General features: G+C 38.1%; 1 pseudogene across 1 annotated transcript; it reads left to right on the top strand.

The window, feature by feature from the left end:
• Window positions 1-675: 675 nt before the first annotated feature.
• LOC143880665 (U-box domain-containing protein 33-like) lies at window positions 676-21,095 on the top strand (annotated as a pseudogene). The gene is made up of 11 exons (XR_013251774.1): window positions 676-1,759; window positions 4,291-4,416; window positions 6,791-6,900; window positions 7,337-7,441; window positions 8,144-8,445; window positions 9,366-9,487; window positions 11,379-11,500; window positions 11,932-12,036; window positions 12,762-12,984; window positions 19,192-19,947; window positions 20,738-21,095. The product of XR_013251774.1 is annotated as a U-box domain-containing protein 33-like (transcript).
• Window positions 21,096-23,907: the final 2,812 nt, after the last annotated feature.

Here is a 23,907-nt window from a genome sequence, read left to right on the forward strand (position 1 = left end):
TGGGATGAAAAGGCAATCATTATAAAAGTGGGATTAAAAAATTCACCCCACAAGTAATCATTACAAGAGTGGGATTAAAATAAACCTAGTGCTAAAAGGCAACCAAACATGGGATGGGACCAAAATTTAACTTACTCTCCCACAAAACTCCCAGGAACAAAAAAAACCCGGCAACCAAACATAGCATGAAAATAGGTGCTTTAAACCCTTAATCAATTTAGATGTAAAAAGTTAAAAAAAGGGCTGTCCCAAGTAAAAAAGGGGCCAAATATCACTTCCCTTTTCACTTGCAGTGATATTGCCTGGTTGGAAGTAGGGACACGGTAGCTTCTTCCCAACCGTCCTATTAACTACTTGGGAAATCCCTTTCGAAACGGAACTCCATGATAATAAATTAAATAATGCATATAATGACAAAACTACCCTTATTTAAACGTAGAATTTTCAAACAAATGCTAGTCATTATAAAGGAGTCCCTGGGATCAGATGCAACCAGAATTTACTTCTCTGAAAGGGGTAGTTTCGTCATTTTACAGTAAGCTTTTCTCAACAAATACTTGTTTATTTCTTGTCTTTCTGGAAACATTTCCCAATCATCATCCTTTACCGAACAAAACAGTGGACTCCCCAAATTAATAAATAAATCGGCTCGATCCCCATGTGTCCTCTCTCTCTCTCTAACCCAGAGGAGAGAGAAAGACACATGGGTGTCGATTTATCAATTTGGGGAGTCGATTTATCACTCCCCAAATTATTATTTTTTATTTTGTCTAGGGGGATGATATTTTCACCCCTCATCATCACCCTTTGTTTATTTATAATCTTTTGAGGTCAGACAAGGAACAGCTAAAAGGAGTTAAATCATGAAAATCTGATATCCATTCTGCAAATTCATTGGCTTTTGCAGAGGATCGGCAAAAACGAGGGTTTTTTCTTGGCGAATGGGGAAAAAGCTAGGATTTGAAATTTTGAAGTAGATTGAACAACTTTATTGGATGCGAGGGATTTCGAAACTCTGATTCGAGTCAAAAAATGAGTGTTTTTGGCTACTCAATCGGATTTCAAAGGATCAGATGGTGAGGAATTCGTGATCTGTTTGGTGTTTTTTTTTGAAGTGAAAGCTGATTTTTCGAAGCTAGGGTTCCGAAACTCCAAATCGGGAGAAAACAAGTTTTTTCGGTGACTTTATCGAATTTCAAAGATTCAGATGCTGATTTTCGATTGATCAGGAGCACGAATTTTGAAGAAAAAACGAGGAATTCTATCGATTTCTCGACATTTGGTGGAAAATCAAGGAATTTCTTCGGTTCTCGAAGTCAAAGATTTCAAGTTCGGAAAGAAAAAGTTCTTGAGGTGAAAGAACCGAGAAATTTCGTATAATTTGGAGGAAAAAAACAAGTAAAACAATTCTGAAGATTCTCGCATAGTCTGTTGTTTTGATTTTCAACAACTTTGAGGTACATCTTAAGTTCCATGGCTGTGGTGAGTTCTATGCCTGTTGTAAGACAGCAGATCGAAGGGAGTAGGTCGTATCTGCATGATTCGAACACAGCAAGATCTGTAATGGAGAACATTGGAGAGATCGAGGAAGAGTTATCGTCTATACCTGAGATTTCTGTTCCTGAAGAGAGGATTTTCGTTGTAGTGGGAAAGGAAAAGAAGGAGAGTCTGATGAGTCTGATTTATGCTTTGCAGAATGCTAGAGGGAAGAAGATCGGTATCCTTCATGTTCAGCAGCCTGCGACAACGATCCCCATGCGTACGTTAAAAAACCTAAATCTCAGTTGAATTCTCTCTCTCTCTCTCTCTCTCGTTGTTTTTTTTGTTTTTTACTTTCTTTAATCTCTCGAGAAATAACGTAAAAATCTGTAAAATATTGAAGATTTCCACTAATCTTTGCTTATCTTACAATCAAGCCTAATGAGTGTTTATATAGAACACTCAAGAGGATAAACATAGAAGCTAGTATCACAAGATTTATGGAAAGAGATTTGACAAGATAGGAGAAGATAATCTCAATACCTAATCTAGCCTGCCTACATAATCTTTCCCAATTAATCAAAATCAAATCTTGGAAGATGTGATTTTATTCTACCTAAACAAACCATCTTTGCCTAATCTAACTTATTGGTGAGATCTCACATATTCTAACATGCCCCCTCAAACGTATATGGATTGAAAATCGATATACGTTTGATTACAATGAATATCCCCAAAAAATGTAAAAATTTGCCAATTTTGTTGCACGTTGTCACGATTGATGTCTGCTTGATGTATGTTGCCAATATTGTTGAAGATGATGGCCTCCTGTTGTTGAAGAATGTGTCGCATTAAAAAGGTGAGCCGCGAAGAGCTTCGATGAATTGGATTGGACTCAAGCCTGAATGGGCGAGTCATTAGGCCGATTAGAATATCGAACCTTCAGAAAATGGGTCACAATGGACCAATGCCGGAATGAGCAAGAAATGTGTCACAATGGACGAAAGCCGGAATGGGCAAGAAATGGCCTCTATGGGCAAAAGAAAGCCTCAATGAGCAGACTTCACGGGTCAGCTTGAGATACCGATCCTTATTAAAGAGAGAAATTGCTCTCTCAGGCACGAACCTCAAGGAGAGAGGCCCCTCAACTGAGTAGAGCGCTTAGTTCGGACACGCACCACAAAGAGGTACCTCAACCGAAATAGGCGAAAGACAAAAATATAAAGAAAGAGAGGAAAGAAATAGAAGAGAAAGCGACAAATAGCGGCTAGGAATGGTGGCAACAATTATCGACGAAAAATTGGACACTGGGAAAAAGTGTGCAAATATCAAATATGTGTTTTGAAAATGCAAATCCCTTTTTTTTTCAATTTGTGAAGGTGTTGACAGCAAAATAAGGAGACCGTGTAATTGGCACAAGATGATGAGGGGGTGCATTCAAGAAGATGAGGGGTTATTTAAGGCAACCAAGAAAGTCTTGAAAATTACATGAGAAAAGAATGCAAGAAGATTGAACAAGAATGCTAAGGAATTATGCTAGGGATGCAAGGAGATTGAAACTAATGAAGCAGGTAAGGAAGGCAATACTAGTGGTGTTAATTTGAGAAAGAGAACGTGGAAGCGATGGTGGCCAGAGATCAGCTATTTGTCTTGTGGTCACTCCAAGATCGGTGGCTTTGATAGCATGTAAAATATTGAAGATTTCCACTAATCTTTGCTTATCTTACAATCAAGCCTAATGAGTGTTTATATAGAACACTCAAGAGGATAAACATAGAAACTAGTATCACAAGATTTATGGAAAGAGATTTGACAAGATATGAGAAGATAATCTCAAGACCTAATCTAGCCTGCATACATAATCTTCCCCAATTAATCCAAATCAAATCTTCGAAGATGTGATTTTATTCTACCTAACCAAACCATAGTTGCCTAATCTAACTTATTGGTGAGATCTCACATATTCTAACATGCCTCCTACGTGAATTTGGATTTCATGAGAAAGTCTTGATTTTCGTACTCTCTCGAGTTACAATGCGTACGTTAGAAAGCCAAAACCTGAATTTTTCTCTCGTTGTTTTTTTTTACTTCCTTTAATCGCTCGGGAAATAAAGCAAAATCATAACAAATTAAATCAAATTAAATCCAATGATTTGTATTTCATGAGAAAGTCTGGATTTTCATACTCGGTCGAGTTGCGTGGTAGTGATATTTTTTTTTGGTAAGAGTACACACAATGAACAATTTAGCTGCTGAGTCGAGTTGTTTTCACTTGGTTTCTGACCGTCTCCACTCACCTGTTAATGGGCTTATTACTGACTCGTTCTTTGTTTTGATATTGACACTCTTCATGTTTTCTTATAAACGGACATTGATTTGATTTCAATAGTTTCCTGTGAACTGTTAAACAAATAAATTAGAGCTGCTCCTTTCATGGTGAGTTTATCACTGATGACTCGTTCTTTGTTATGATAGTGTCACTCTTCTCTTTCAATTTTCATGATTTATTTGCTCAGTTAATCAAATATTTGCAGTAGAAATAGAAAAACAATGGTAGAAATAAAAAAAAGAAGTAAAGAAATATTAGAAACAGTTGACTCCAACTGAATGAAACCGAGTCAATCCAATTTTCGAATTCTTTTTTGTTGCGTGGAGTGCGTGAAGCCATATTGGGGCGAATTTTCAAAACTTGAGTAAATATAATCTTCTGTTTGTTGGATTAATCATTTTTATTTTTTTGTATTTGTTTTTCAATGCAGGCTTAATTTCTTACGTTCTCCTTTAATTTATTACCCTTTTTTGGGTTTGCAGTTGGGGGGAAATTTCCTGTTGACAAACTGAAACTTTCTCAAGTTAGGGCACATAGGGAACAAGAAAGGGAAAAGATGCATAAAATCCTTGATGAATATGTGCACACTTGCGCGAGGGTGAGGGTATGTATATATCTTCTTCTTCTTCCCTTTTTTCAGAATATGATTGTGGTTGAAATCTTTGTTTAGATAATAATTTTCTAGGGTATTTGTATTGACACATGGGTGTCTTTTAAGCTATGATTTGGCCGACACTTCGAATTTATTGCCGACTCACGTGTCCAACCGTGTCCGACACGACACCCGTGTCCACACGTGTCGACACTCCTTTGGACACTTTTACTTGTATTGCTTAAGTGTTAGACTTAATGTGGGTGTGTGGACATATTTTTGTACTGTGTCAAGTGTTGCATTCTGTTTTTTTATTGAATATTGTGTTTAACTCATTTAGACAATGCGTATCCATGTTGAAACTGGACACACAAATCCATATCCACAAATCATGATTACATATACTTTCTATTTTAGCAGTGTCCCCGTTTCTAAAGCTTGGGGGTTTGCCGTGTCCGACACTCCGTATCCGTGTCGACACGCGACACTCATGCCCGTGTCCACAAATCATAGCTTTTAAGGTTATTTATACCAGCCCCCTAGCTAATTAATTTTATCATCGTGTTTAACATGGAGTTGACTTCTAGATAAGACTCAAACTAAACACAAGTGGAGCTCAACTTTATCAATATTGTACAATATATTTCCCTACTTCTCTCTTAGGAGTAGACATATATTTGCCCATGGAGTAGACATTTAGATAAGACAATCTAATCCTAAGTAGAACTCAACTTGATGATATTGTACAATTATTTCTCCTTTATCGTTTTTTTTTTGTTAGTGAGCTGGGTTAAACCTGTGCGACCTCAAGATTGAGGTAGAAAGCCTTGACCAATTGAGATAAATGCTCCGGCCTAACAAAATATATATTTCTCAATAATGTTATATTCATGCAGATGGAAATTTCATGTGAAGCGTAAATCATTTTTTGGTTTGAACTTTAGCTCAATTTATTAAGGCTTTGTTCTTCAATCTTGAGGTCCGAGTATCAATTAATCTCAACTTACCTGAAAGAAAAGGTTATATCATTTGTTGATACATTCTATATTGTCAGCCAATGTGTCTATTTTTTTTTCCCCAATCTAGTTTGCTATCATAACATATCTCAGATATTTGGTCTCACCGCCATCAGATATCCTATATACTCAAGCAATGTTTTTTATATATCAAGAGACCAACTATGTGTTTGTTACCATCGGATCAATTCTAATGATTAATCTATTTATGGTTCTTCATATGGGCATGCATGTTTATGCAATCAAGACAGTTGGTTTTCCAGACCATCATGAGTCGACCCCCTTTTTCCTAGTCACATGACGTGGTATGATTAATGCCTACATAAATAAGTAGCTTAGCTTTTCCTGGTAGAACTCTAAACAAGGATTGATGGATCAAGGGACTAGCATTCCGAGCATAGTTAGCTAAAACGTCCTTATTAGTTGGGAAGCTCTCGTGGGAAGCTAATTTCTTCACGCTTCCCAAATTTAGGAGAAGTGCACTTCTCACACACTTCCACATGCTTCTTATGCATTTCCTCTTAATTAAGAGTACATTTCCTATTTAGGTGATTATTTTTTTAAACTAGTTCTTCCTTTGATAATTTAGAAGCTTATTTAAAAAAAGAAAAGTATGTATTTTAAATTTGAACCCCATCTTAAATTTCCAATGAAACTCAAATGGATCATTTTTCAAAAAATTAACATTAAATTCACATGAAAATAACTTGTGAAAGTATAAATCCATAAAACTTTAAATTCTCATCAATTGTGAAATCTTCTTTACTACTGGTAATCCTTACATTAATCCTTCCACCCAAACCTACTATAGCCATATTGTTTTTATACATTTCTTGTTCACTTTCAATTCACTCTCAATGAGGCTCATTGCATCTTTCATGTTGATTTCAATGAAGGGTCCCACACATGTCTTTACAGTTTTGAAGTTTTTCCCTTCCAGGTAAGTATGATCCCCAGTCAAAAGCAATGGGGAGAACTTGTGCTCGCTGGTGTGATTAACGACCCCAAGTATATCCACATGGAACATGTGGTTCTAGAAGATGGCTATTAGGAAAGATCCTAACAGCCACAGTCTTTTTAGTATTTTTCATATATCAAATATAAAAAATTCTTGAGAGAATGTCTAAGAAAGCTCCCACAAGCTTTACACCATGTGGCACAATCGACTCAGGAGAAGGATACTTGTTTAAGTATTTTTTGTTTTATGTGTAGTCAAACAATAGAAAAGCAAGTAATTTTGTTGGAAAAGTTTTACCTTTCTGAACTTTTTGTGAAAATTCCTGGAATGCGCACAAGGAGTATTCAACCCAAAGCTTTTTTTGTTTTTTAGCTTCTTGCATTAATTGTTCTTTATTTTTTTTTTGGTCCAAGCAGATAAATTTATAAAAGAAATGGATGATATTGAGAGGAATCGTGGAACTCGTGGCCGAGCACGGGGTCAGCAAACTCGTCATGAGGGCAGCGGCAGATAAGCACTATTCAAGGTATATATGAAACTCACAAGAAATAATAACATCCCACATGTCCTTGTTACTGTTAGAGCACATGTCACACACAGACAAGATGAACTCCAAATGACAAAAATGAGTTAAACGCCTCACCCTTGATTGATGGGCGAAATTACTCCAATTGAATGCTTAAGATTGTTCCTTCAATCCAATGTTGACTATGGATCATCTAGGGGGTGGGGGGGGTGGCGTGTAGGATGAATATGGTCTGGATCTTGTAGGGAGCTGCCTTTTTCTTATACAGGCACCCATTTCTTTTGATATTGGCAGCCCTCTGAACAGGATCAATGGTCTTGATTTCACATACATGTTTCCCATGTCGGACACAAAAATTGATTTTTAGGATTGATGAAAGTATATCTCGTTGTATTAAAATATACTTGATTTATAACCCCGCTTTTGGATATTGCAGGAAAATGAGGGCACCCAAGTCCAAGAAAGCAATCACTGTGAGCCGAGAAGCCGACCTTTCCTACCAGATATGGTTTGTCTGCAAAAGAAACCTTGTGTGCACCAGGTATTCCTTCTTCCCTTTTTCAAAAAGTGGTACTTTCTTAATAGGACTTTCCCCAAAATACATCTCCCTATGATGATCCTAACTCCCCAATTTATAGAGGCTGATCCGAGAGTTTGGATCATCCTATGGAGATGATTTTATGGGGACCAACAAAAGATCAATGGTTTGGATCTTCGAATCAGGTGGGCCCAAGTGATCATTTATTAAAAAAAAACACTTTTTATGTTGTCCACCTTTAAAGATCTAGACCATTCATTATTGGGCTGCACGAAGGGTTTGTGCTCAAAGAGGAGAGAATACTAGTACTAGTTGTGAGAATAAGTACATTTAGGGCCTACTTTGTTCCAAGATCAATTGTTAGGCCCATTCCTTGGAAGAGAGAGGGAGGGAGAGAGGCGGGTTGTACCGGTTGTGAGGTAAAGAGGGTGAATTTATCCTAGAAGGGGTGATTTTATCACTGAACATTGTGAAATTGCCTAGCAAGTCTGTTGTAGGATTTGCTAGCCAATTTCGTAGAGAGCCATTTTGTGTCTGTTTTTTCAAGAACAGCCACACAGGTTGACTTCTTGGCAGATTTTCTGTTATTCCGCGAATGGCTTTCTCGAAGTCAAAGATTTCAAGTTCGGAAAGAAAAAGTTCTTGAGGTGAAGGAACCGAGAAATTCTTGCATAGTCTCTTGTTTTGCTTTTCAACAACTTTGAGGTATATCTTAAGTTCCATGGCTGTGGTGAGTTATATGCCTGTTTTAAGACAGCAGATAGAAGGGAGTAGGTCTTACCTGCATGATTCGAACACGACAAGTTCTGTAATGGAGAACATTGGAGAGATCGAGGAAGAGTTACCGGCTTTACCGGCGATTTCTGTTCCTGAAGAGAGGATTTTTGTTGCAGTGGGAAAGGAAAAGAAGGAGAATATGATGAGTCTGATTTATGCTTTGAAGAATGCTAGACGGAAGAAGATTGGTATCCTTCATGTTCATCAGCCTGCGTCAACGATCCCCATGCGTACGTTAGAAAACCTAAATCTCAGTTTAATTTACTCTCTCTCTCTCTCTCGTTGTTTTTTTTTGTTTTTTACTCTCTTTAATCTCTCGAGAAATAACGTAAAAATCAAATCAAATCATATGCAGTGATTTGGATTTCATGAGAAAGTCATTGATTTTCGTACTCTCTCGAGTTACAATGCGTACGTTAGAAAGCCAAAACCTTATTTGAATTTTTCTCTCGTTGTTTTTTTTTTACTTCCTTTAAACGCTTGGGAAATAAAGTAAAATCATATCAAATTAAATCAAATCAAATCCAATGATTTGGATTTCATGGGAAAGTCTGGATTTTCGTACTCGGTCGAGTTGCGTGGTAGTGATATTTTTTTTTTGGGGAGAGTACACACAATGAACAATTTAGCTGCCGAGTCGAGTTGTTTTCACTTGGTTTCTGACCGACTCCACTCACCTGTTAATGAGTTTATTACTGACTCGTTCTGTGTTTTGATATTGACACTCTTCATGTTTTCTTATAAACGGACATTGATTCGTTTTCAATAGTTTCCAGTGAACTGTGATCGTGGTTTACAGAGTTCGGAGTTAATAATTCTAGTGAGTCTATTTCATGATTTATTTGCTCAGTTAATAGAATATCTGCATTACAAATAGAAAAACAATGGTAGGAAATTAAAAAAAAAAGAAGTAAAGAAATATTAGAAACAGTTCACTCCAACTGAATGAAACCGAGTCAATCCAATTTTCGAATTCTTTTTTGTTGCATGGAGAACATGAAGCCATATTGGGGGCGAATTTTCAAAGCTTTAGTAAATATATTCTTCTGTTTGTTGGATTAATCATTTTTATTTTTTTGTATTTGTTTTTCAATGCAGGCTTAATTTCTTACGTTCTCCTTTAATTTATTACCCTTTTTTGGGTTTGCAGTTGGGGGGAAGTTTCCTGTTGACAAACTGAAACCTTCTCAAGTTAGGGCACATAGGGAACAAGAAATGGAAAAGATGCATAAAATCCTGGATGAATATGTGCAGACTTGCGTGAGCGTGAGGGTATGTATATATCTTCTTCTTCTTCCCTTTTTTCAGAATATGATTGTGGTTGAAATCTTTGTTTAAATAATAATTTTCTAGGGTATTTGTATTGACACATGGGTGTCTTTTAAGGTTATTTGTACCAGCCCCCTAGCTAATTAATTTTATCATCGTGTTTAACATGGAGTTGACTTCTAGATAAGACTCAAACTAAACACAAGTGGAGCTCAACTTTATCAATATTGTACAATATATTTCCCTACTTCTCTCTTAGGTTAACATGGAGTAGACATTTAGATAAGACAATCTAATCCTAAGCAGAACTCAACTTGATGATATCGTACAATTATTTCTCCTTTATGTTTTTTTGGTAGTGAGCTGGGTTAAACCTGTGCGACCTCAAGATTGAGGTAGAAAGCCTTGACCAATTGAGATATAAATGCTCCGGCCTAACAAAATATTTCTCAATAATGTTATATTCACGCATATGAAAACTTAATGGGAAGCTTAAATCATTTTTTGTTTGAGCTTTAGCTCAATTGATTAAGGCTTTGTCCTTCAATCTTGAGGTCCGAGTATCAATTAATCTCAACTTACCTGTAAAGAAAAGGTTATATCATTTGTTGATCCATTCTATAATGTCAGCCAATGTGTCTGTTTTTTTCCAATGTAATGTGCTATCATAAAACATCTCAGACATTTGGTCTCACCTCATCAGACATCCTCTATACTCAAGCCATGTTTATATAAATTGAGACCGACTATGTGGATTTTACCATCAGATCAATTCTAATGATCAATTTATATATGGTTCTTTATATGTGCATGTTTGTGCAATCAAGACAGTTGATTTTCTAGAGCATCATGAGTCGACACTTGTTCCTAGTCACATGACGTCGTACGATTAAGGCCTACCTAAATAAGTAGCTAGCTTTTCTTGGTAGAACTCTAAACAAGGCTTGATGGATCAAGTAACGATCATTCCGAGCATAGTTTCCAAAAACTTCGTTATTAGTTGGTAAGCTCTCTTGGGAAGCTAATTTCTTCACGCTTCCCAAATTTAGGAGAAGTGCGCTTCTCACACACTTCCACATGCTTCTTATGCGTTTCCTCTTAATTAAGAGTACATTTCCTATTTAGGTGATTATTTTTTTAAACTAGTTCTTCCTTTGATAATTTAGAAGCTTATTTAAAAAAAAAAAAGAATTTATTTTAAATTTGAACCCCATCTTAAATTTCCAATGAAACTCAAATGGATCATTTTTCAAAAAATTAACATTAAATTCACATGAAAATAACTTGTGAAAGTATAAATCCATAAAACTTTAAATTCTCATCAATTGTAAAATCTTCTTTACTACTGGTAATCCTTACATTAATCCTTCCACCCTAACCTACTATAGCCATATTGTTTTTATACATTTCTTGTTCACTTTCAATTCACTCTCAATGAGGCTCATTGCATCTTTCATGTTGATTTCAATGAAGGGTCCCACACGTGTCTTTACTGTTTTTAAGTTTTTCCCTTCCAGGTAAGTATGATCCCCAGTCAAAAGCAATGGGCAGAATTGTGCTCGCTGGTGTGATTAATGAGATCAAGTATATCCACATGGAACATGTGGTGCTAGAAGATGGCTATTAGGAAAGATCCTAACAGCCACGGTCTTTTCAGTATTTTTCATATATCAAATATAAAAAATTCTTGAGAGAATGTCTAAGAAATCTCCCACAAGCTGTACACCTTTTGCACAATCGACTCAGGAGAAGGATACTTGTTCAAGTAATTTTTGTTTTATGTGTAGTCAAACAATAGAAAAGCAAGTAATTTTGTTGGAAAAGTTTTACCTTTCCGAACTTTTTGTGAAAATTCCTGGAATTCACACAAGGAGTATTCTTTATTTATTTTTAGGTCCAAGCAGATAAATTTATAAAAGAAATGGATGATATTGAGAGAGGAATCATGGAACTCGTGGCTGAGCACGGGGTCAGTAAGCTCATCATGGGGGCAGCGGCAGATAAGCACTATTCAAGGTATTTATGAAACTCACAAGAAATAATAACATCCCACATGTCCTTGTTACTGTTAGAGCACATTTCACACACAGACAAGATGAACTCCAAATGACAAAAATGAGTTAAACGCCTCACCCTTGATTGATGGGCGAAATTCCTCCAATTGAATGCTTAAGATTGTTCCTTCAATCCAATGTTGACTATGGATCGTCTAAGGGGGGGGGCATGTAGGATGAATATGGTCTGGATCTTGTAGGGAGCTGCCTTTTTCTTATATAGGCACCCCTTTCTTTTGATATTGGCAGCCCTCTGCAGCACAGGATCAATGGTCTTGATTTCACATACATGTTCCAATGTTGGACACAAAAATTGATTTTTAGGATTGATGTATGCATATCTCGTTGTATTAAAATATACTCGATTTATAACCCCGCTTTTGGATATTGCAGGAAAATGAGGGCACCCAAGTCCAAGAAAGCAATCATTGTGAGCCGAGAAGCCGACCTTTCCTGCCAGATATGGTTTGTCTGCAAAGGAAACCTTGTGTGCACCAGGTATTCCTTCCCTTTTTCAATAGTGGTACTTTGTTAATAGGACTTTCCCCAAAAATCGTCTCCCTATGATGATCCTAACTCCTCAATTTATAGAGGCTGATCAGAGAGTTTGGATCATCCGATGGAGATGATTTTATGGGGACCAACAAAAGATCAATGGTTTGGATCTTCGAATAGGTGGGCCCAAGTGATCTTTTATTTGAAAAAATACACTTTTTATGATGTCCACCTTCAAAGATCTAGACCATTCATTGTTGGGCTGCACGAAGGGTTTGTGCTCAAAGAAAAGAGAGAATACTAGTTGTGAGAATAAGTACATTTAGGGCCTACGTTGTTCCAAGATCAATTGTTAGGCCCATTCCTTGGAAGAGAGAGGGAGTGAGACAGGGGGGTTGTACCGGTTGTGAGGTAAAGAGGGTGAATTTATCCTAGAAGGGGTGATTTGATCACTGAACATTATGAAATTGCCTAGCAAGTCCCTTGTAGGATTTGCTAGTGCAATTTCGTAGAGAGCCATTTTGTTTCTGCCTTTTCAACAACAGCTACACAGGTTGACCTTTTGGCAGATTTTGTGTTATTCCGCGAATGGCTTTCCACAAAATTGCCTAGCAATTCCCTTTATGTAATGACATGATCTTTGATTTTTCATAATTTTTTTTAAAATTATGTGTTTACACATCTTAAACCACCCTTGCTAACCATCACTAGCACTAAAATCATCTAAGGAAAGAGTACGAGGACGCAGCCTCGAGCTCGCATAGGGCCCAAAACTTGTCCTTGTTCTCTTTCATGGAGCTTGAAGAAGCTACACAGAAGTTTGATAACTCGTTGATAATCGGAGAAGGAGGATATGGAAGTGTTTACATGGGGGACCTTCGCCATACCAAGGTGGCTATCAAGATGTTGCACCCTCGAAGCAAGCAAGGCCGGTCTGAATTTCAAAGAGAGGTAAAATGTGTTGGGTATATCATATAACCCATATATGTTCTAATATAAGCCCAATAGGTAATGGACCAGGTGTAGTGGGCCCATTTGGGCTGGAGCCCATTAACCTCTTCTAACCCTAGTGTATCTCTATATATAGGGGCTGGAGGCAACAAACTTGGTATTCCAAACTAGATACCTTGGGTGTAATGCTTCAAGCAACCTCTTGCTTGACCTAATTACTCTAACAATCTTGAAGCATTAAAAATCAAACCCTGATTTTTTATAGTAGTCAATCTCTCCCGCACATACGAACGATTTTTTGGGCGTGGGTTTCTTCCAACAAAAAATCAAGATTTGGGCGTGGGATTCTTTTCTCGAATCAATTTGGGCGTTGGGTTTCCTCTCTCCCTCCTTCCTAAAAAGAACGGTGGGATCTACTGTCCTTCTCCCATCTCGTCTCTTTCTTTGCCTAAGAACCGTTTGAACCTTTTTTGGGTTCTTCCAGGGGCCTCATATTTCTGAGATTAGAATTGGTTTCAAGGCTTTGTCTTGATTGTTCTTCAACGACAGAGCCACAACTGTTGTTGGGCCCTCTATTGCACTGAGTTGAGGAAGAAGCCCACATGGATTGGTTGAGACAGATGCTAAATTAGCTTCTTCCAATTTTAGATTTGGAAGGGATCCTTCGATTGAAAATTTTGTTTTTATTGGTCGTGTGTTTCTCCGCAAAAGGCAACTTTCCTATCTCTCTTGTCAAAAAAAAGAAAAAAGAAAAAAAAGGGCAACGTTCCTATCTCTATCCTGAACAGGCAACGTTCCTATCTCTCTCCTACAGATTGTCTTTTGATTTGGTGTAGCAGCAACCAACCAAAAAAAGAAAAGAAAAGAAAACGATCATTTCTTTTCCTTGCTTAGGGGTTTCATCTCTGACGCTTTAAAAAAAAAAAAAAAATTCATCTCTGAAATAGCTGGTCTGGTGGAGGTTGTCTTTTTGTTGGGCTGAAATTCTTGTTGGACGGAATTAGACTTTTGGTGGGGTCGAATTGCTTGGCCGACATTCGATTTTTGCTTGGCTGCAGATCACAAGCTGCTCTGTTGGGGTTTGTCGATTTGCCGAAGCCGAATCGACACTGAAATTTTTGCCGTCAACCTCCTCTTGTCGTCGGCCACTTTCTCGCCGCCGACTAATTGTTGAGCCGCTAGTTCTTATTTTGTTTCTTGGATTCCACTTGGATTGGGTTTTCGCGATTCGTCAATCAGGTGCACGCTTTCTAATTTTCTTTTCATCTTAATTATACAATGGAAAAGAATGGTATGCCTCTTGAGATGGTCAAACTTCAATCCTTTGGTGGATCTGAGTTTAACTCATGGAAGCGAAAGACTCAATTCGGTCTAAAATATATGAATTGTTTTTACACTGTTTTGAGTACCTTTGCTGAGTCGGATGAAGACGTTGATGAATCTCAATGGCTTAGGGATGAGGATTTCTGCAAAGACTACTTGTTAAATTGTCTTTCAGATCGTCTTGCAGAAACCTATAGTAAATTTAACACTGCTAAAGCAATATGGGACAACTTAGATGCTCAATTCAAGAAGGAGGAGGAATTGTCCAAGACCCATCTTGTGGACAAATTCATGGATTTCAAGTTTCAAGAAGACAAGGAAATCACTCCTCAAGTTACTGATCTAGAAAATTTGAGATCTAAGCTGAATAATGAAAAAATAGTTGTCTGTGATTCATTTCTTGTGGGTGCAATTATATACAAGTTACCATCTGCATGGCACTCTTTCAAAACCGAGATGTATCGAAAAAAGGTGCAAGTGGGACTGGATGATCTCAAACGATTCATTCGAATCGAAGATGAGAATCGAGCTAGGAATAACTTGGAGATGGTTAGACAGCAACAATCTGCTGCTAACGCGGTAATATATCCCAAGAAATTTCCTCGAAAATCCAAGTCACCTAAAAGTGAACATCCCAAGTTGGAGGCCAAAAAGACTATCTTTCAGAAAAAGAAGGGCAAGTGCCACAACTGTGGGAAATGGGGTCACTTTGCTGCAGAGTGTAAACAACCAAAAAAGGCTAAATCTGACACACCACAAAAGGAAGCCCATATGATGGTGGGCAGTGCTGCGCCTAAGAATTTTATTGCCATGTTAGGCAATGGTAAGGCCAGTACTTCTTCAGACTAGTGGTTAGATACAGGAGCCACCTGCCATGTTTGCAACTCGAAGAAACTACTTACGGATGCTGTTGGCGTGAAAGAGACCGTTACAGTGGCTAGTGGAGCTGAGGCAAAAGTGACTCACACTGGAACTGCGAACCTGGTCCTTTCTTCAGGTAAAATACTAACTTTAAAAAATGTTAAAGTAGTTCCTGCTATTCAAAAGAATTTAATTTCTATTAGTCTTTTGGACAATGTTGGCATGTGTTCATCTTTTTTAGGTGGTAGAGTAACTTTAACTGTTAACTCTTATTATTTTGGCTGTGCTTTCTTAATCGATGGTATGTATAGACTGAGTTTAGCAAATGAAACCGTTAGTCAGGTTAGTTCCACTTTGATTGATCCTAAGTTGTTACACACTAGATTGGGACATGTGAACTATAGAAAAATGGTCAAACTTGCTAACACTTATAATATACCTTTAGATACATCGATTAGATTTGACAGGTGTGAAGTGTGTGCACAAACCAAGATCACTAGAAAACCCTTTCGTTCGGTTTCTAGTAGCACACACCTTCTTGAGTTAATACATTCTGACCTCTGTGACTTTAAAAGTTTCACTATTCGAGGTGGTCGGAAGTATTTAATTACTTTTATAGACGATTTTTCTAGATTTTGTCATATTTATCTCCTAAAATCAAAAGATGAAGCTTTTGATAAATTTAAAATTTTCAAGAATCGTGTTGAAAATCAATTGAACTTAAAAATTAAGCGATTTAGGAGTGATAGAGGAGGAGAATACACTTTGACAGAGTTCAAGGAATTCTGTTCCTCTCAGGGCATAATACTTGAAACTACTGCTCCTTACTCACCTCAATCTAATGGCATAGTTGAACGTAAGAACCGGACGTTAACTGAAATGTTAAACTCTATGTTATTAACAGCTGGCATGCCTACTAGCTATTGGGGAGAAGCAGTTTTAACTGCAAATCACATCCTGAATAGAGTACACCACTCTAAGTTGACCACTACTCCTTATGAGTTATGGCATAAACATCCTTGTAGATATGACACTCTTAAGACTTGGGGCTGTATTGCTTATGTAAGGATACAAGACCCTAGGAGACCTAAGGTAGGACCTAGAACCAACACTTGTGTTTATCTAGGTGGTGCAGAAGATAGTGCTGCTGATCGGTTTTTGGATCTATCTACCAATTTGGTTATAGAATCTAGAGATGCAGTATTCTTTGAGAATAAATTTCTCAGAGATCATGGTTTGAACCTACCTGGCGATACTGAAATGGTTACAGAATCACATGTAGAGTTTGAACAGAATACTTCTGACACCTGTCCTACACTGATTTCTACATCAGAACCTTTAAGAGTTTCTACAAGAGATAGAGTACCCAAGAACTTTGGTGAGGACTTTGTGACCTACCATGTAGAGAATGATCCATCAACCTATAAGGAAGCGACGAGATCTAGGGACTTTTTGTTGTGGGCAGAAGCCATTGATGATGAAATGAGCTCTCTGCTACAAAATCAAACTTGGCAGCTAGTCGATTTGCCAAAAGGGGCTAAGACTGTGGGCTGTAAGTGGATTTTGAAGAAGAAACTTAATCCTGACGGATCCATAGCTCGGTATAAAGCACGTTTAGTAGCTAAGGGCTATACTCAAGTCAGTGGGATAGACTACTTTGATGTTTACTCACCGGTCTGTCATTTGGCAACGATAAGAATTCTTCTTGCTTTGGCTTCTATTGAGAAGTATGTTGTGCATCAAATGGATGTAAAAACGGCTTTCCTTAATGGAGACCTCACAGAGGAAATCTACATGAACCAACCTGAAGGGTTTGTCATGGAAGGTTTCGAGAACAGAGTTTGTAAGTTACACAAATCTTTGTATGGTCTTAAACAAGCACCTAAATTGTGGCATCAAAAATTTGACAAGGTAGTAAAGAGCTTTGGTTTTCAGACCAGTTACTCAGATAAATGCCTTTACTATCGTTCTGTGTCGAATAAGGTTGCGATTATTTGTTTGTATGTAGACGATATGTTGATTCTTGGTTCCGATCTCTCTGCAGTGAGTGACGTGAAAACCACTTTGGCTCAAGAATTCGACATGAAAGATCTTGGTGTGGTTGACACCATTCTTGGTATGAAAGTAAGTTTTGAAAGGCAAGGGATTACTCTTAGCCAAGCCCATTATATTGAAAAACTACTTTCTACATGGGGATACAGTGAGTGTAAACCGATTGAGACACCATTTGATTATACCAAGAAGCTGATCTCTAATGAAGGAGACAGTGTGAATCAGTTAGATTATTCTAAACTGATTGGTAGTCTCATGTATGCTATGAGTTGCACTAGACCAGACATAGCCTTTACAGTTGGCATGCTGAGTCGTTTCACTAGTAATCCTGGCCATGAGCACTGGGATGCCCTTATGAGGCTGATGAGATACCTTAAGGGTACTCAAGGATATGCTCTATGTTATACTGGCCATCCTCCTATCCTGGAAGGGTATTCTGATGCATCATGGGGATCAGAATTAGGAGACAGTAAATCTACCAGTGGTTATGTTTTTACACTGGGTGGAGCCGCTGTTGCATGGAAGTCAAAGAGACAGACTTGTATTGCTCTGTCATCTATGGAATCGGAACTTTATGCTTTAGCTTCTACAGGAGATGAAGCAGAGTGGATAAGAGATCTGATCCTGGACATTCCATTGACCCATTTAAAGATTAACTCTTTAAGTTTGTTCTGTGATAATCAAGCTACAATTACGATTGTGAAAAACTCACTCTTTAATGGTAAGATGAGACATGTCAGGCTGAAACATGCCACGCTGAATTATCTTCTAGAATAAGGTATTATCACTTTGGTTGATGTGAGATCGAAGGATAATATGGCCGATGCTCTTACGAAGGGACTGAACAAAGATCGAATATTCAAAACTGTGGGGGAGATGGGGTTAAAGACTGTGTAGACATGTCTTAACCTACATTCATATTATTTTGAATTTTTCGAATCTCCCTATCTTGGCCAAGATAAGCACTTGATATGTTTCAATGATGTTTACAGTTATCTTTATGTCATTCCACATTTGATGATATGTCCTTCTTGGGAAAGGTTGTTTCATTCCAAACTTGATGATACAGCTTAACTCAATTTGGATATGATGCCTGTAACATTCCAAATGGAAACATGGAATGGTTCTTTGTAAAGAAACTGTTTAGGTCTGGTTCTTGATTGAAACTTGACATTGATGCTTATTGATATTGATATTTATTTTTCAGCCATTATGAAATTGTACTAAGTTCTTCTGGTAGAACTAGATACTTTTGGTAAAATACACAAATGATTGGATTCATTTTTTAATGAAATTCATATTTGATAATTTACAGGAATTAGCGAAAATGGAGGAGATTGCCTCAATTTGGATCTTGATGAGGATGACTTACTTGATGAGTGAATCCTTATAGTGCAGTGGAACTATTATTTTCTTTTCCGTTGATTAAATAGTTCACCTACATATAAAACTGCTTATGTTTGAGTTTAGATTATTTCTAAAACTCTTGGTTATTCTTTAAAGTATTTTTGTTTTCAGTTGGATTACAAATCTTTATTGATATGGTGATATGGATGATTCAATAATTTTGTTTGGACATCACATTATCTATCTATTGGATTGTGCTATATGTAGAACATAGGAGGAGATTGTTGGGTATATCATATAACCCATATATGTTCTAATATAAGCCCAATAGGTAATGGACCAGGTGTAGTGGGCCCATTTGGGCTGGAGCCCATTAACCTCTTCTAACCCTAGTGTATCTCTATATATAGGGGCTGGAGGCAACAAACTTGGTATTCCAAACTAGATACCTTGGGTGTAATGCTTCAAGCAACCTCTTGCTTGACCTAATTACTCTAACAAAATGAATATCATTAATCCTTTTTAGTGTTCTTATCCCATTCATGAATTTAGTTCTTTAAACCCCTCGTTATTACTTTCATGAATTTAGCTGCATCCCCTACAAAAATGATACGTTTTTTTCAGGTGGAAGTTTTAAGTAGAGTAAGGCATCCCAACCTAGTCACTCTCATAGGAACATGCCCAGAAACATGGTCCCTCATCTACGAGTACCTTCCTAATGGCAGTCTTGAAGACAGACTTATCTGTAAAGAAGGCACTCCTCCTCTCTCATGGAAAATTCGAACCCGAATTGCCGCCGAAATCTGCTCAGCCCTCATCTTTCTCCATTGTAACAAGCCCCACATGATAATCCATGGCGATCTCAAGCCGGCAAATATACTTATCGATTCGAATTTCGTTAGTAAGCTCGGAGATTTCGGCATTAGTAGGCTAATCCTGCCTGAAAACTCGACAACCTCACTTGGTTGGAGGACAGATCCCAAGGGCACTTTCGTCTATATGGACCCCGAGTTTCTATCCAGCGGAGTTCTTACACACAAATCAGATGTATACTCATTTGGAATCATAATTCTCCAACTTTTGACCGGAAAGCCCGGGTTTGGGATCGTAAAAGAAGTAAAAGAGGCATTGGAGAAAGGGAATTTACATGGGATTTTGGACAATTCGGCCGGAGATTGGCCTTTTGTGCAAGCAAAGCAACTTGCACACATGGGTCTAAGATGTTGTGATATGCAAAGGAGGAACCGTCCGGACCTTGTGTCGGAGGTCTCGAGGGTGCTCGATCCGATGAGGGGTCTCCCTCATCATCTTCTCACCTTATGTCTCAAGATGAAAGCAGAATGCCATCGTACTTCATCTGCCCTATCTTTCAGGTTAGGAGTAAAGCTTACCTTCTTGAAGTTCATATGTTAGCTCAGGCCCTATTTGTTTTGGATTTTGAAAATCAACTCAAAGTTGTGTTACCAATAATTGGTTTTGGACTCAAAATCAATTCTCAAAATTCAAAATGAACAGGGCCTTAGCTTACCCCAAGTAGGTAAAACTCTTAGGCTATGTTCCTTTCGACGTAAAATGGGCATAAAACACAATTCATGCCCATTTTTCCACTATGATTGGGTTCATGAATCTTGGGGTCATCACAAGTTCACTTGTCATCGGATTATCCTTTTGATCAATGGTGATGGGAAAGTTGTCCTCCGTCTGCTGTGCCAACGTTCGTGTCCATGCCTTGCTCTTGTAGATGGAATCTCTAGGCCCTGTTTGTTTTGGATTTTCAGAACCGATTGTGAGATCACAACTGATTATTGGACTAACATTTTAATTTATGTTAATTTTGAGTCTAATAATAAGTTTTAGACTCACAATCGACTTTCAAAATCCAAAACGAAGCAGTGCCTTAAGGTTAGGGCCCACCTACATCCCCTAATCATGGCTCACCCAATATTTTAAAACTCCCCAAGTCAATCACCGGCTCACTTGAATCGACTCAATTTCAAAGTTGCGGTCTCATTGTACCCACGAGGTTCCCACTTCCCACTACAACCCGGCCTAACTTTTCGAAACAAAGTCAAATTTAAAGGCTGATTCTTCACATTTAAACAATTTTACCAGTAAAAAAAGGTGTCCATCCTTTCATATTTTTCTTATGGGATTGGATCTGAAATTGTAGGAATCATTCGTGACCCTCAAGTCGCAGCCGATGGCTTCACATATGAAGCAGAAGCCATTAAAGGGTGGCTTGATAGTGGCCACGACACCTCGCCCATGACCAACAATAAGCTCAACCATTGTGAGCTTATCCCCAACCACTCACTCCCTTCGTTCTGCAATTCGAGAATGGCTTCATCAGCCATGAATTCTTTTTTCTTTTCTTTTGTTATTTGTTTTGTAATTTTCTTCTTCCTAAGTTTCTTAATTTTTGTGTGTTGCAAAATGATATAGAATTCCCTTGAAATTTGCCATTAGAGCTTTGTTACAAAGATGTAAGCATGACATGTATGGATTCGATTCACATATTTTCTTGTCTCTTTGGATTGCAGGAAGGAAATTTTTTTTCCTTGGAAGAGAAAAATAAGCACTTTTAATAAAATAAAGGGATTTTTGCAAAAGAAGTCTTCTACTTTGTTTTTTATGCAAAAAGAGTCTTCTAATTTGAGAATTTGCAAATTTGAGTGGGTTTTGCATACCAGGTCATGCCGTCATTTGTTAATAAAAAGGAAAAATTATTAAAAAAATGCAAAGTTTTGTCTAAATTGTGAATAAAGGGTAGTGATTTGAAATTTATAAAAAAGGTGTTGTCAGGTGAGAGAATATGACTTTTAGGACAAATATACCCCTCATATCTCTTTTTTCTCTCCACCTTATTGCACCTATCCCTATGCACTTATTACCTTCTCACCTACCACCTTCTTCTTCCTCAAGACTTTTCTAACTTGGAAAACTCTATGGAAGAGTTTTGAAGGTTGCCATTTACAACAGTGTTTGGTAATTATGAGGGTTTGTTCATGATAAACTTATCGAAGCAGTGTTACAAAATGCAAAGAAAATGAATTTTGAGCTTAAAACTGAATGTTGTTGTTTTCCCCATTTTCAAGATAAATTCATTTTCTTTGCATTTTTGGATTCTAAAACATCAAAACCAAGCTTCAATTTATGGTTGCCTGCATGACACTAAGATCACAATGTATATCCCTATTATCCTTCGAATTTTTACTCAATTTGAAAATAAAAATCTTTAGAATTATCCCTATTCTACTGGCTTCCGTCAGAAGTCCAAACAAAACTTTGGACTTCCGAATGGAAGCCAGTATACGTAACCAAAATACCGGTTTCATTCGGCAGTCCGAAGGTTTGTTCGGACTTCCGAGTCGGACTTCCGAACAAACGTTCGGACTTCCGACGGAAGACAGTCGAACTTTGTAGTTCGGTAATTGTCATATGTTAGTGCATCATTTTTGTATTTTTTTTCATAATTTTACTACTTTGCTTCCATTTTTTCATAATTTTTCATTTAAAACGTAGCACTTCGGCCACAAATCCGTAATGATTACTATTTTTTGCAAGTAATGATTACTATTTTTTGCAATTATGTTTTTGCTAGCCACCTTTGCACCCATATTACTTCTACCAATCTTTGCATCAAAGGATGGGCCACAAGCCGAGAAGTTGCCTCGGCAAAGGTGGCTAGCAAATTCCCATACAAAAAGGGAAATGTTATCCACACTACTGTATTTTGATGAGGGCACTCTTCATTTAATTAAAAGTACGGTATGGCCCCCCCATAGGATGATCCAAAGCGTACATTAGATGGGCCATAGCCTAAATTGGTTGTGTCCCAAAAATCATTTCCATAGGTTGATCCTAACCCTCTGATCTATAGAGGGTTAGGACCAACCCTCTAACATTTTGATCAGAGGGTTAGGATAAACCTACGGAAATGCTTTTTGGGGAACAACCTATTTAGGTTGTGGCTCATCTAATGGACGGTTTGGATCATCCTATTGTGCGGGCCATATTGTACTTTTAATAAAGTGAGGAGTGTCCTCATCAAAATACGGTAGTGCGGATAACATTTCTCAAAAACATCTTAAAAAATAGGGCAAAAATCTGGGTGACCCGCAGGTCGACCCGGCCCGTATGGGCCCGGTGTGGGAACGACATTTTCTACCCCGGAACCACTAGGGAACCAAATTTTGTACCTTGGAACCACTAGGGAACCATTATACCCCAGAAACACTAGTGAACCACATTTTCTACCCCATAACCATTAGGGAACCACATTTTCTACCCCGGAACAAATAGGGAAACACATTTTCTACCCCGGAACTACTAGGGAACCACAATTTATACCCCGGAACCACTAGGGAACCACATTTTATACCCCGGAACCACTAGGGAAACACATTTTATAACTCGGAACCACTAGAGAACCACATTTTATACCCCGAAACTACCAGGGAACCACATTTTATACCCCGGAACCACTAGGGAACCATATGTTATACCTCGGAACAACTAGGGAACCACATTTTATACTCCGGAACCAGTAGGGAACCACATTTTATACGCCGGAACCACTAGGGAACCACATTTTATACCTCGAAACCACTACGGAACCACATTTTATACCCCAGAACCATTACGGAACCACATTTTATACCTCGGAACCACTATGGAACCACATTTTATACTTCAGAACCACTAGGGAACCACATTTTATACCCTCGAACCACTACCGAACCACATTTTATGCCTCAGAACCATTAGGGAACCACATTTTATACCCCGGAACCACTAGAGAAACACATTTTATACCTCGGAACCACTAGGGAACCACATTTTCTACTCCAGAACCACTAAGGAACCACATTTTCTACTCCAGGACCACTAGGGAACCACATTTTCTACCCCGGAACCACTAGGGAACCACATTTTATACCCCGGAACCACTAGGGAACCATATTTTATACTCCGGAACCACTACGGAACCACATTCTACACTACTGAACCACATTTTATACCCCGGAACCACTAGGGAACCACATTTTATACCCCGGAACTACTAGGGAACCACATTTTATATCCCGGAACTACTAGGGAACCACATTTTAAATCCCGGAACCACTACGGAACCACATTTTATACGCAGGAAGCACTAGGGAACCACATTTTCTACCCCGGGACCACTAGGGAACCACATTTTATACCCCGGAACCACTACGGAACCACATTTTATACCTCAAAACCACTAGGGAACCACATTTTCTACCCCGGAACCACTAGGGAACCACATTTTCTACTCCGGAACCAGTAGGGAACCACATTTTATACCGCGGAACC

This window comes from Tasmannia lanceolata, unplaced genomic scaffold, assembly GCF_043159265.1.
Source record: "Tasmannia lanceolata isolate RefF3 unplaced genomic scaffold, GAP_Taslan_0.1 ptg000007l, whole genome shotgun sequence".
In the NCBI taxonomy this organism is placed as follows: Eukaryota; Viridiplantae; Streptophyta; class Magnoliopsida; order Canellales; family Winteraceae; genus Tasmannia; species Tasmannia lanceolata.